Here is a 14038-nt window from a genome sequence, read left to right as displayed (position 1 = left end):
TTATTTACCATTTTGCAAAATGTGCAATAGTTATTAAGATATGAATTAATAAATGTGAGCCAATGAGCGCGCGGGGGGCAATGATCGGACTCTATAGGTACCCCTCGCTCGCCGCTGTTCGCGGCGTACCGCCTAATATCGCCCGATCGCAAGAAGCTGAGTCGCGCCGCGCTTGTTTGTTTCTCCGCCTCTCATTGCTATGACATTGCATGAAAGAAGCCATTTTTCTTTACAGCTGATAATCGTGCACGCCTATAGAGTCCGATCATTGCCCCCCGCGCGCTCATTGGCTCACATTTATTAATTCATATTTTAATAACTATTGCACATTTTGCAAAATGGTAAATAACTTTTCTGTTCGGATTGACCCGATCTACCTACACACTTCGGCTGATTCGTTCGTTATGAGACACCCTGTATATGTTAGTAGAACATTGTATGTTTGTTAGCTTCACATTTTGCGTACAATAAAAGAAACTTTAGAAATATAATGGCGCTATTCATATTTGTTTTCGTTCGATTCTGCACAATCAGATTGCAAATCTAACGTATAATATTTTCAATACTTTCAATTGTTCCAAGTAAGTTCCATTACAACAAAATAAATAACCTAGTAATTGTTTTAAAATTCGGTTAAAACTTCATTGATTTGGCAAACCGCAATTACGAACCTTTGTGCGCTCGATGCTGTTATACAGTTTTTATCATGAAAGACTGCTCTAAACCCGAGCATGTTTTTTTTTTATCCTTGTCGTGATTCTCGTCGAGTCTGATTATATTCGCGTTACATCTTGATGTTTCTTTCGTACGAGACTGAAGTGCATCGCGTGATGCAGACGGAAACAGCGGTTCGAAAACTCGCGGGCGTATCAAAGAGGCCGCGAATTCAATTCTGGCGTAGAGTAATTAAGCACGAAAAACTTCATAGCTTGGAGTTTGTATTACGAAGCGCTCGTTTCTTTAATCTATGCCTCCCGGATACAGACAAGATCGGAAGACACGCGAAAGCGCGCGATTAATTTATCATCACAATTGTTGTGTGTTTTTACGTTTAGGAAAAAAACGAGCCCGTATTTTTCTTTCTATTGATTAACACAATTTGTTTGAAAATAGAACAAAACATTACTCTTTTATTATCTTGGAGAGCAAAAATACATAGTCTTTTTAGTCTTAGAAAAAGAACGTGCTCTCAATGTACCTACGTCGAGAAGATGTAATTGCGGATTTCGCCTCTTAACGGCGCTGTCCTCTTTAAACGGCTACAGATGCGAAGATACTTTACAAGTGGAATACAGAGAAAACGGCACATACTCCACGCTATACCGCTATGTCAGCTGTTCAGCTGAGTTTCTCGATTACTCGCAACGCGCGCCCCCGTAAAGAGAGTCCCTACGCTCTAATCTCATATTCTTCGAGAGTCGTTAATACGGTCGCTGCAGCCTGTTTCGAAGCGTATAATTGGCCAATCCAGGGATATGGGTCGTCTCTCCTTGCAGGGACCACGCTCCGCGACGTTCTCTTCCTTGAATGCTAGTCGGAGCGATCGTGATTATACGCCCCGGTCACGTTATACTCGAGGTCTCTTGCAGGATAGCCGGAACCCGCCTCGTCTCTGCCCGCGCGCGTCGCGGCCCGATCAATATTATACGTATACGTCGAGAGAGGCCAAGCGCAAAACGTCGGGCAACCAACAGGTGAAGTAACATCGCGGCAGACTGTAGGTACGAGAGAAGCCAAGGGGAGAATATAAAATTACTCTCTGTGAACGTAGAGGTCCGTAGCCGACTACTTCGTCACGGATGAATCACTTAATATACAAGCCACCTTGAGTTTTCTCATGGCCTCGACGCAGGTTCCTTCTCTCTATTGTTCTCTCTTCCTTTTCTCCCTTTTTCTCTCCCTTTCTCTCTCTCTCTCTCTCTCTCTCTCTCTCTCTCTCTTTCTCTCTCTCTTTCTCTCTATTCCTCTCTGACGTCGCAGGTTTTACTTCCGGACCTATCAAGTACCAAAGATAGAAGTTTAAATAAACGTTCTAATTTTCTTCAATTTCCTTAATTGCTAGATTTCCGTGATAGTTCGAAGATTTATCCTATCGATTCTGCCGCATAATGAGAGACCTGATAACACGCGGTAATCGGATTTCACGGTTCATTATATCTGCCAGCGTAATCCCTTTGTCAATAGAACAAAAAGTCCGGCTCAATGCATGTAATTTTTATGCATTTATTTATAAGACTTCTTTTGCCATATTTTTAATATTCTTGTAAACTGCACACACACGCACACACACAAATATTCGTACAATATTAAAATTTACTATAAATCTTCTTTATTTTGTATACAGTTCTTTTTTTTTAAACAAAACATGCAGTTTTTTAAATATAAACTGCATAATATAAAACAAGAATGACCTAATTCAAATGTTGAATTTAATAATGCTTTGTGCAACAATAATTTTTAATTTATAGAATTGTTTTAGAAAGAATTATAATAATAAATTATAGTAATTCGTAGAATTGCAATTATAGAAAGACAAGCTTACCAAAAGAATCAAAGTTTAATGTACCATTTAACAATTCTGTGACTTTTTTCGTCCTAATAACATACAATTTATCAATGAATGAAAAATGTCTAAAAAAATGTTTAATAAAATTTAATTTTCCTCAATTAATTCAACAAGCAAATCAATATATAAATTACACAAATTATTGTAGATACACACAATGTTTCTCCCAAAATAAAACAAATTCTTGCTTATTATTAAATGTATCATCATTATATTCATTTATAATAACTAGACGCTTGTTATATCTTGAAAAAAGAGCTTGTAATATAATTAACATTAACAGAAACATATTTCAACTACATGACGAAGATGCCATTATGCCGTTTGTTAATACGCGCGACAGAACAATGGCGCGGCACACCATCCTGGTCTAATTAGGAGTGCGCTGTTGGACGCACGCATGGTTCATTAGGTCACTCAGCCGTTATACCGTGACGCTAACGAATGTCATATTCCACAACCGGAACCGAATCCGACGTCGCGACGCGTCCTTATTCAACGCAGTCGTTCGTTGCAACGCACATATATGCGGAAAATATGCAAGCTCCCGATACACGACACTGTATCCGTGCTACGCGTTGTATTTGCATACGCATTTCGCGGACTCGTATTCGAAAGTCCACGAGGATTCAAACAGGAAACGCTTACGGCAGGAAACGAGCAGTCCGACTGGTTAACTCGCGAAAGAGAGAGAGATAGAGAGAGAGAGAGAGAGAGAGAGAGAGAGAGAGAGACAGAGAGACAGAGAGAGGAACAGAGGAAGCTCAATTACTCTCGTACAGAGTTACGTATCACATGCACGTACATTCGATCACATTTGTGAGTTTGGCTTCGGTTTTTATCAGCCAAATAGGAAAACCGGAAGCTGCCTGCAGCTACGTGGACAATTTACGGAAAAATGGCATCAGCGCTGCTTTTGTAATGAAATGGAAATACCGTGTACACGCAGAAATGTGCAATTTATTGACTAAATTTTCGTAAGCGGATAACATCGTTTTCCATAAAACATCTTTGTAACACGATACACCGATGATTTAGCACCCATTCCCGTTGTGAAAAATATATAAAGAGCAATATCGAGGGTTATCAAAGAACCTCGGAGCGAATAATTTGCATATATTTGCGTGTATTTTCGTATATAGTTTCGTGTACGTTATCTATTTGTGTGTTTAAAAATAAAAATTCAATTTTTATTCTTGAACAATTGCTTCTGGCGTATTTGGCGAAGGATAAAATTACACGTGCTCGTACATGTTCGAAAGATACAATATTTTCTGCAATTTCTTTTTAGTTCACCGACTACGTGAAACGAAATACGAGCGAGTAAAATGACTCGTCAATGGAAACGACCAGCAGGAAATATACACATTTTGTAGAGCGACGATAATTGGAAAGCGGCGTAGCCCATTAATTTTGCCCTGTCTGGAAAGTTGAAATCCGGTGATTAACTGGAGACATTCAGTATACGAAAACGTGACATACGGGACGTAGAACAAAAATTTTATTCTCTTTTTTTTTCAGAAAAATATATAACAACACACGTATCGTAAATATGTAATATAATAATTAAAAAATTGTGTTATTTCTTTTTATTTCCGAAGAGAGATTACAAAACCGCTTATCCTGTTCTTTTTGGAAAAACAAATCAGAATCACACACAGTGTACGTGATATTTATATTAAATAAAAAAAAAATATAAATACTTTGTGTAAGAATGTATATTTTTAAATACAAAATATAAAAATTGAAATAAGAAAAAGTAACAATTATAGTACGTAAAGTTTAAATGTGAAAACGCGAAAGTACGTGCCAAATTTCTTTAACAGTTTTTTAAAAGTCACAGACTTCTTTTCAGATTTTTTTTAACAAAGAAAGTCAGGAGAGATAAAAAATATTACAACAATTCATCATTTTTACAAGTAAAAGTATTTATAATTTCAAATTTTTGAAGAGGTCACAATAAGAAACTATATATAAAGACTTTTAACAGAAATTACGATTCATGGCGAAAAAAAACTTTGTGCAAAAAGTTTTTGCACAAAGTCTGCGAAAAAGATAAAACACAGAGAAATTCGCGATCGATGAAGCAAAATGATCGCTGAAAAATGCAGATTGCACGAAATGATAAGTCCACAGTAATCTCGCGCGAAGGACAAATTGTGCATTCAAAAAAATTGGAGAACTGCTGGAGAGTTTGCACGATCGACGAGCGAAACGGAAGGAAGAACTTTGACGACCGTCTCTGTTTCTTTTCCGTTAGTTATTTGAATGTGAAATCCTCTTACGAACGTGCTCGCGGTACCTCGACTAATGGTACGCCATTAGTCGAAACTGGAAGCACTTCATTATGCCAGATCTATTTTCTTCGAGGCAGGAGAACCCGACGGATACACCGGCGCGCCTGTCGTCTCATTTTATCTCGCTATCATAGCGGATGCGTCACCAACGAAAAAACGTTGAAGACGATTTGTCGAGTTTTCCTTCTCCATATTCTCTTCTTCCTTTACGTCTTAGACACTCGTCGGCCATTTGTCAAGTTGTTGACAGAGAGCCGCGACGCATTTTTACGTTAAAATGTGCGTCGTTCCGTCACAGTACATAATGTCAAAATTTATCAAATGTCAACGACATTTCGCATTAGAGACAAGTTGCTTTTTTATTTTCAACGTAAAAGTTGAGTGACGACATCCCGACAGTTTTTGTACATACATATTACCGTAAAACTGTTTAATTAATGTATTACGTTATAAGTATATATATGTATATGTATTCACAGTCTGGCGCGTATACCACATATATTATAAAAAATGAAGAGAATATATAACGCGCAAAAAATTTGCACATTTGATATTTAACACTTTCGCGGTGTGTTAAAAGATTTTATAAATCCTGAAAAAATAGTTTTCATACTCGTACCAGACTGCTTTTGAATTCTTTGCATCGAAATGTTCATAAAACGTTGGTGTAAAAAAGACATAACGCGAATTAAGTCCGAAAATCATTTTCTAGAATTTATAAAAATTCGAAATCTCTGAATCAATTTCTTTTATTATCTGAAATCTCTGTTTTTTTCTTTGAAGTTCGAGAACGTTTGCGAAAATGTGTTTTAAGAGCTTGCGATACAAAAAAAAAAAAAAAAACCGTTGCCCATCAAAAGTTGTACCAAACTCTAAATTTGAAAAAATTGGGAAACGTAAGGCGAGGCAAGGTCTGTGTGTTTTTCTTTACTGAGTTTGTAACGAAGTACTCCGCAGTTGGAGTTGGAGTCGCCATTACCGGTACCACGGGATGATTAAGTGATGAGTACACATACTCATCGCCGGGATTAAAAGTAGATCACTGAACGCAACGCGATTCCGAGCTCGACGAGCGTTTCGACGGGAAATCCAGCCTTGCATGCCGCATTCGGATTCCGCGATGCGAGAACCGGGCATTCGGTATTCGCATTCGGCGGCACATGCAAGCAGCAACGGATACGTCCGATTTCAGTAGCGAGTAACGTTACATAGATCGCACGGTAATCGCGAAATGGACGCTCCGTTGCGCGCATCTACTTCCGTTTCTCTTTATCAACCTGATTCCGGAATAGCGACGCGAAAATATCCACAGCGCGTATATCAATAGTTTCCAATTTCTCATCGCGCATATTCTCAAGCATCGGTCCGATTTTGCCGCAATGCAAAATCGCAGCGATGCAAATGCGGCCAGATAACGGATTGCAAAGCTTAGTGAACCAAAGCCCACCTACGTACGTTGATATTATCCCAATGCGCGCGCGCGCGCGCGCACACACACACACACACACACACACACACACACACACACACACACACGTGTGCGATATTTACACATTAAATAATATTCTTCGCAATTTTGCGAATGCATTTCTGTCCGTTTTAATTTCGAGTCTCGCGTTATTAACCGCAACGTTTCGTTGCAAATTGCACGCGAAACTCCACGCGGAAGAAGTGAGTAAGATTAATGCGCGTCCATAAATTTCGCAAGATGTGCAATCTTCGTGAAACGAACGAATTGATCTGGCCGCGCGAGCGTAATCCCCGCAGGCGTTAATGTAAAGGCGAGTCGAGTTAATTGGGAGACTAGAAACGACTAAAACGGCAAACGCATTCACGAAGGGAGATGTGAATAACGTATTTCCCATGTGTATTCAGCGAAGGGAGACTCCGGACCATATAATCCTCCGCGTAATCTTCTTACGGATGGAAGCGGGTGCATTTTTGGGAAGTTCCATTCCGTCTACGACAAGCTACGGGTAAAAGCTAACGATTTAACAGGTTTGCCAAGTTTGCTCGCTCTGTTGGAGCACAACATTATTTATGAAATATCTTGTCTCGTTCGTAACACTGCCCGAATTGTCGCGACAGGCCTCTTCTTCCGCTTTTTTTTTTTTTCCGCCAAGAAAACGGCGCGCTTCAATTATGAATGAAAACTTTGTTTGTAAAAAAAGTCGTCGTTGTCGTCGTCGTCGTTGTCGCGCGCGCGCGCACACACAACGGGAGCGTCCGAGAAAACGGCACACACTGAAGCTTAACCATTTCCATCGTAGAAGGAAATGCAGTCGCCGGAGAGAAAAATAACTTGCGCGCGTGAGAGAGGGAATGGAAAAGCACAGTACACCTGTCTCTCCCATTTCAAGACCGAGACGACGACGACGAAGTAATGGACAATTCCGGGAATGATTTTGCGAGCTAAGAATATTGCGAGTTCGCGGAACATTTCTCTCGCAATGTCGCGACTTAAAAGCCTATGCGACATGCATAAAAGATTTATGCAAATATCCAATCAAGTCTGGATATTCCGACATACGAATCTTCGCCGCTAAATGAGACGCGAGCTCTTTCTTGAAGAGAAGTCGGGGTCATCTGTGGGTCTCTTATTAAGACGTGAATGGCTCCAGTAAATATACATATATATAGTCGGTCCAATTATTACACGATCAATCATTTATTCAAGTTTTAAGTCAACATATACTGTATATATATATATATATATATATAGAAAATTTGATTATATATTTTACTATAACGATAATTGGTTTCGTATGTTCATCACTTCTATATTAAACGTGAGACACGAGATAGACGTTTAAGTAATATTAATAGCTACGTCAATAACATTGTCGCTTTTGTGATAGTATAGATTTTCAAATCCATTATTTCACGTTTAATAATAGTATTTTGATTTAATTCATAACGTGTCTAAATGAAATTCGAGTGATTCAGTCGAGAGATAAACGGAAACGCCGAAATGAATAAAAACTTTAAAATTATCTTCCAGATGCACAGAAAAAAAATAAACAAAATATATCCGTTAAATTTGTCATATATTTGGAAACACATTATTTACACTCTGATTTTAACACCGTGTTTGAGCACCGCTAAATATATTCCAAAATATTCCGCGGCCATACACACACACACACACACACACACACACACATTAGTCGTAATGCATATTAATCGCGTGCAGCGCTCGCTATCGACTTGTTTCTCTACGTAAGCCGCGTCACACGCGTCGATTTTCGCTACGTGCGTCGACGCATCTAACCGACGCATGCTAATCACACATGCAACGTTATGCTGATGAAGCGTAACAAGCTCGTGGTGCTAAAGATATTCGAGTTTCGCGAATTCGATCGCGAGTTGGCGAATCGAAATTCGTTTGTAATCCATCTGGGAGCGATGCATCTGAACTATATATGATTCCCGCAACATGAGATAAGTCACGCGGATCCGCCGCGAGATAATATTATACAATAAAATCGAGAAACGCGATCGAGACTGTGGATCACGCCATTTGATCGTGAAAATATGAAACGTAAAATTGCCGTAGGATAACTTTGTGGTCGTCAGAGTCTGATCTCAGACGGCGCAACAGCGGCTTCTGTTCTTCTTGTCTTCTTTTATAACATTGCAATAATTCTCGTGTATGGTATAAGATATTGCGTTAGTAAAACATTTATATCTCTTGAATCTTGTTTTCAGTTTGATAATAAAATCAAACCGGTCGTTGCTTATGAGATCATTGAATTTAGATTCAAAACACGATATTAAAATTCATGAACGGAAAGGAATAATATTCATTCACGGAGATATAGAGGATCATCAACAAACTGACCAGCTGTTAAATTCGGAACAGCTGGTCAGTTTGTTGATGACCCCGCCTTCTCTGGAGCAGTAACACACGAACCGCTTCTTCTAAATAAAAGTAACAAAAAAGCACGTCGGTAATAAATTTTCTAAACAAAGTAAATTCTTCTCTGTAAATTTTTTCACTTCCACTTTGTAACAACGTATTACACATTTAATATCGGTTTTATGCAGTTGTAATCTACTAAAGATATCTGAGAATTCTCGACGAATTCTTCGATCGCTATACAATTAGGGTAGAGAGGAGCAGAATGTCTGTTTGAGTCTGCTAACAAGATAAAGTAGATAATGATTGGGTAAGTTTGCCGTAATGTAATGAAATTGCAAATATGCTCGAATTACGAGTGACGCAACGTGATCTATAAAGAATATTGAACGCGCTTTTCTTCTAGTGTTCATGAAAAACATTTTATATTAATTGCGGGTTAACGAGGTTTTTCTCGCGTAAAACAAAAGGTTTCCCATCTGTATTATCTATCGCGAATCGGAAAAATGAATGATATTCGAAATTATGTGATTGCGAATCTTCTTTTATTCTAAAAGATATACGTGTTTTTTTCGGTAAATTGAATTTTTCTCTTTTACTTCCCGCAGAGGGGACAGTCAGTCTCGTCAGCATGGAAAATGAAAAAAGCGCTTTTGCCGCGAGCGCGGCTGAAATCGCGTTATCGAAGTGTCGACGTCATTCAATTTAATAAAGTGTGTTTCTCTAGATTGTACAATTTATTCCAGTGTCGCGCAAACAAAGCGAGCGAGCGAGCAAAGACGAATCGATTTGGGCAACGTCAACTGGCTAACGGAAGAAAATTGCGCCCTCGCCCTCTCTCTCTCTCTCTCTCTCTCTCGTTCACTCGCTATGGTAATTACTTTTCTCCGAGTTCAAAATTATTTCTGCGGTTTTGTCACGAATAATAACACTATCACTAGTACACAGCGAAGATCAAAACTTAAAATACACACGTAATATTTTAAACAACAACTCCGCGCGACATTGAATATGCATCAGCTATTTGTTTCCTCAACGAAGTAAAAAAAAAATTGCGGGATGTGTTGTTTTACATTTGTGCTTCATTTTGTATCTCTTCAATACTAATAACTTCGTTCTCTCCTCCCATCTCTTTATAACGCGGCACGCACGTCATCGTATGAATTGTAGATTGAATTATCGTGCTCTGCGTTTCACCGCTAACTTTTTAAATTTCACGCTCATTGCTTTGGATGAAATTTAAGAGATATCGCGCGAAAGCATCGCCACTCGAAGAGAAATCAGCACGGCGGAAGCTAAAAGCTCTTAATACTTTCCCAATTGAATCTTTCTCCCCGCGAACGCAACTCGCCACTAAACTCGATTAGCGGTCGGGCAATATCCGCTTGTCTTAGTTCCGAAACGGAGCAGCGTGGGAAGGCCTATATTCAGAATGCGTAATAATGTATCGTCTCTCTTTCCCTCCGTTGCGGAAGATTGATTCGATGTTCCGTAATTGCGACGTAAACTCGATAGCTAATCGAAAAGGGGATGTGTGTGCTATAGATGGCGCGCGAAATCACTTGTAATCCGGATAGCGACAATCACTTCGCTACCTTTGATAATACAAGGAGTTTTATTGACACATATACACATATATAGTGTCGATAAACTTAGCTTTGTTTTTTTTTTTTTTTTTTTTTAAATGCGTCCTTATAATGTTCACACTGTTGAGACAATATGTGATTAAAACTTTCTAAACATAGAAATGATACGTTGTTACAAATTCACGTTCCTGTCATCGTAAAACACGATGACAGGATATTTTGCATGACAATCCTATTTCTAGATATGTTTAGATATTTATTTCAAATGTACGAAATTTCTCTCTCTTTCTCTCTCTTTCAGAATCAGATTATAAATTTATTCACAATTTGCTGATGACACTTTTATATTTGTTTCATTACAAATTTACAACACAGATGTCTACTTTTTTGTTTTTGTTTTTTTTTGATAAGACCAATATAAACTCGTTCAGATCTCTTTGCTTGTGAGTAATAATATACATCAATTAAAAACTCTTATAGTCCAAAATTATTTTCACAAGTTCTGAACAAGTTTTTCATAGAATGATAAATATACAATGTCAAAAATATACAATCAAAATCAACGTGTCAAAGAATGATAAATATACAATGCGGTTTTCAAGATTGTAAAGATTGTAAGGAATTTACTGAAGGAGAATAAAGCAACCTAATTTGCTTCACACGCACTATCGCCTTTTCACTACAAATAAATCTGTTTTTTTGTTTGTAAATTAATTTCTGTCAAAGTTATCTTCATAGATCATCCGAAGTGAGCGTATCGTCGTCATAGTACGATGTGGGATGAATAAACATTATATTCATTGAACAATATCGCATTGCGAGTGCAAACTAACGCCGTCGTTATTATTATTAAAAATTATATTTTCTTACAATTAATTTTTGTCAAAATTTAATTATAGATCACGCGAAGCGAGTATTGTAGTACGATGTAGGATGAATAAACATTACATCTAATAAACAATATCGTATTGCAAACTGACTGAATGACGCCGTCGTTATTAAAACTAATAAAAGCTGCAAAGAAAGAACATGCACGTATATACGTGCGTACATACAATACGTAACAATACGTATCGTGTACTAACCTAAATTTGAGGTAACTTTGAGAACATTTTTACCGTTTTCAAAAAGCCGGAGTTTCGTCTGCAATTTGTAACATATATATATATATATGGACCGTACAATTCTCGTACAATATGTGTCATAAAACAAAGGAAAGTACATTAGCGTGATATTTCCGCGGAGAAAGGTTGTAGGTCAAGATACGAAATTTTCTATTACACACAGACTGCTCTTTCATCGTTCGCAATTACAAAGACTCCGGGACGAGTAACTCGATTTGTCGGCGTAGGAGAGCAACTATGACGTTAACCGATATATTCTCGCGGTCGCGATCCCATGATCCCTGTGCCGGAAGCGTCCCATTAGTCGGGCAATGATAATGCCAACGGACACCCAGGTCACCGGCAACGCAGCAACGCGCAGAAAGCTCGGCTCAGCAAACTGTGAACGCCTTCGCGCTTCGGCCACGAGAGACCGTCTTAACGACCAGCTTCTCGGTTATCGGTGTCGTCGATTTCGTCGCGGTTTAGCTCTATTGCACTCTTGAAATCGACCAACATCAAAAGTGTCGTCGGTCGTGCCTTATACTTACGGCGACGGAATTGAAGGGAAACCGCACACGTTGAATATCGACGTTTGGATCGCGTTGACGTGTGTCTTTGAGAAAATCTAACGTGACCGATTTCTCGCGTCAGCGAGCGCGCGTCTCTCTCTCTTTCGGAGTAGTCGTTCAGCAACGCGATATCACCGTCGATGCCAAACGTGACACGACTGTCGAGTGTGATTCTCGCGGGCGAACAACGCGCGGATATTGCTCACAAATGAGGAAGCAGTGAGTGATTATTGCGAACAGTAGCGAAAGCTCCGTAACAGATTTCATCGTTCGGATTCGCGGTAGAGCACAGGTGGTGCGCGTAAAACACTTATAGTAAGAGATGAAAAACAAGTCATTCATATATACGCGCGCGCGCACACATCGATGAGTCGCGCGCGGTTATGGCGCGCTCGATACGTTATATCGACATTACTTCGCAGTTGTGGTTCGAAGCTCCCTCGTGAAACCGTCGGGAGAATGAGATATCCCGACGGTTGCCGCTGTGTGTTTCTGTGTTTCACGTGAAGTGAAAATTGATCCAATTCCGATTTGCCATGTGATGAGAGAGTTCTTTTTTTTACGAGCTGAGAAATTTTCGAGAATAAAAACCGCCACGAACGCTGCTCGTCCGCCGTCGCCCGGAACATACTTGTTGCGCAATACGTGTGAAAACGTATAGAATGCGACGGTGTTCAAAAACGCGTCAGTGTTACACGCGCCGACTACCAGCCGACGATCGATCGAACTCTCGCATACGCAGCGAAAGCGAGTATGCCTAGTGATCACGCGAACGCGCGTCGTCATTTCGTTTTACGCCTTTCGTTGTGTGTATCGCGAGCTAGAAGAAGACACGACGCCCTCCGCATGGCTCGGTACACATAGGTACACAAATAGAGCAGTTCTTGCACGTTACTACGTCATTGATATTATATGTATCTAATCACTGACCTTATAGATACGAACTTTCTCTCTTTCTCTCTCTCTCTCTATCTCTCTATCTCTATCTCTCGTGTGCTTTATCTCTTTCCGGAAATGTACTTTTCCGGACACTTCAAGAGAGAAAGAGAAAAATACGGGAGAATATGTTTCTCTTCAATTCTTCTCTGGTTACAAATTTGCTTGCTATTACCAGTTCACATCCATAAGGTCTGTGTATTCGATGTTTGAAAAAGATACGTAAAATATGAAGAACGCGTCTTCCCGACAAATTCACATTTGCGACGTTTCGAAGCATCGATTCTTGTATTAATTTTTTACACATTTTAACATCAACTATTTTTTTGTAATCAAACTTAAAGCACAATTTTCATTAAATAAGTGTTTGTAAAAGCTACATGTATGCATAAAATTAAACAAAAATAACGGGATATCGTCATTAATATTTATGATTTTGTACAACATCATAAGCTTGCTAGATTGATTTGAACTTCGATAATTTCTCTCGTAATTATCTCTCGCGTGAAACTTTTAATGAGAAAAAGTTTACATATTTCTATATATATATATATACACACATTTCCGTACATATATACGTGCACGTGTCAGATAAGTGAAATGTTAGAAATAACTTAAGGCAGTTACGCGAAATTGTAAAGATATTACAGAGATGTTAACGACTCTGTAACGTTGCATGCGATTGCACTGACGGATACTAAAACTTGACGTTACCGCAGTTATTCACAGACACGCATGAAAGTTTTGCGCAGCTACTGTAGCTATAAATAAGTTATAGGGCGTAACGCAACTGACTGTCTTTACGAATATTTTTGCATTACATCTTTGTACAAGCGAATAACGGTTTTCGCATGAGAGTTAGTTCATCATGTTGCAATTCTGACAATAGCTAACAACAATTTCGCAATATTCCACTTCTGCATGCAAACTGTGTATCTATTTACGTACATATTACGCATTTAATTAGTGAATCACTTAAGCTCCTTTTTTCTGCGAGACAAAAAATACTCGTATTAAGTTAGAAAAAATGCAATTAACTTCGCGTTTCTAGAATCATATAAAATTAAAGGTGCGCTTGCTTTAGACGCTCACACGCTTTCAGCGTATCTTTGTTTTACA

At 38.9% G+C, this 14038-nt stretch overlaps 1 protein-coding gene across 5 annotated transcripts in view; it reads left to right on the top strand.

The window, feature by feature from the left end:
* Positions 1–14038, top strand: part of LOC109862347 (slit homolog 1 protein) — a 95978-nt gene that overhangs the window by 71274 nt on the left and 10666 nt on the right. The window contains exon 1 of one of the 5 annotated variants that reach the window (XM_020442398.1): positions 9494–9595. The exons of 3 other annotated variants lie outside the window; for them this stretch is intronic. The gene's annotated coding sequence lies outside the window, so the exon portion shown is untranslated. Of the gene's footprint in view, positions 1–9493; positions 9596–11766; positions 12848–14038 lie in introns of those variants that run through there. One more of the 5 variants, XM_020442382.1, reaches the window with a different exon arrangement.

Source organism: Pseudomyrmex gracilis, unplaced genomic scaffold (genome assembly GCF_002006095.1).
Source record: "Pseudomyrmex gracilis isolate BER0280 unplaced genomic scaffold, ASM200609v1 scaffold_10, whole genome shotgun sequence".
Taxonomy (NCBI): Eukaryota; Metazoa; Arthropoda; class Insecta; order Hymenoptera; family Formicidae; genus Pseudomyrmex; species Pseudomyrmex gracilis.
The sequence above is the reverse complement of the archived record's forward strand: the minus strand, read 5'-3'. Positions and strand labels throughout refer to the sequence as shown.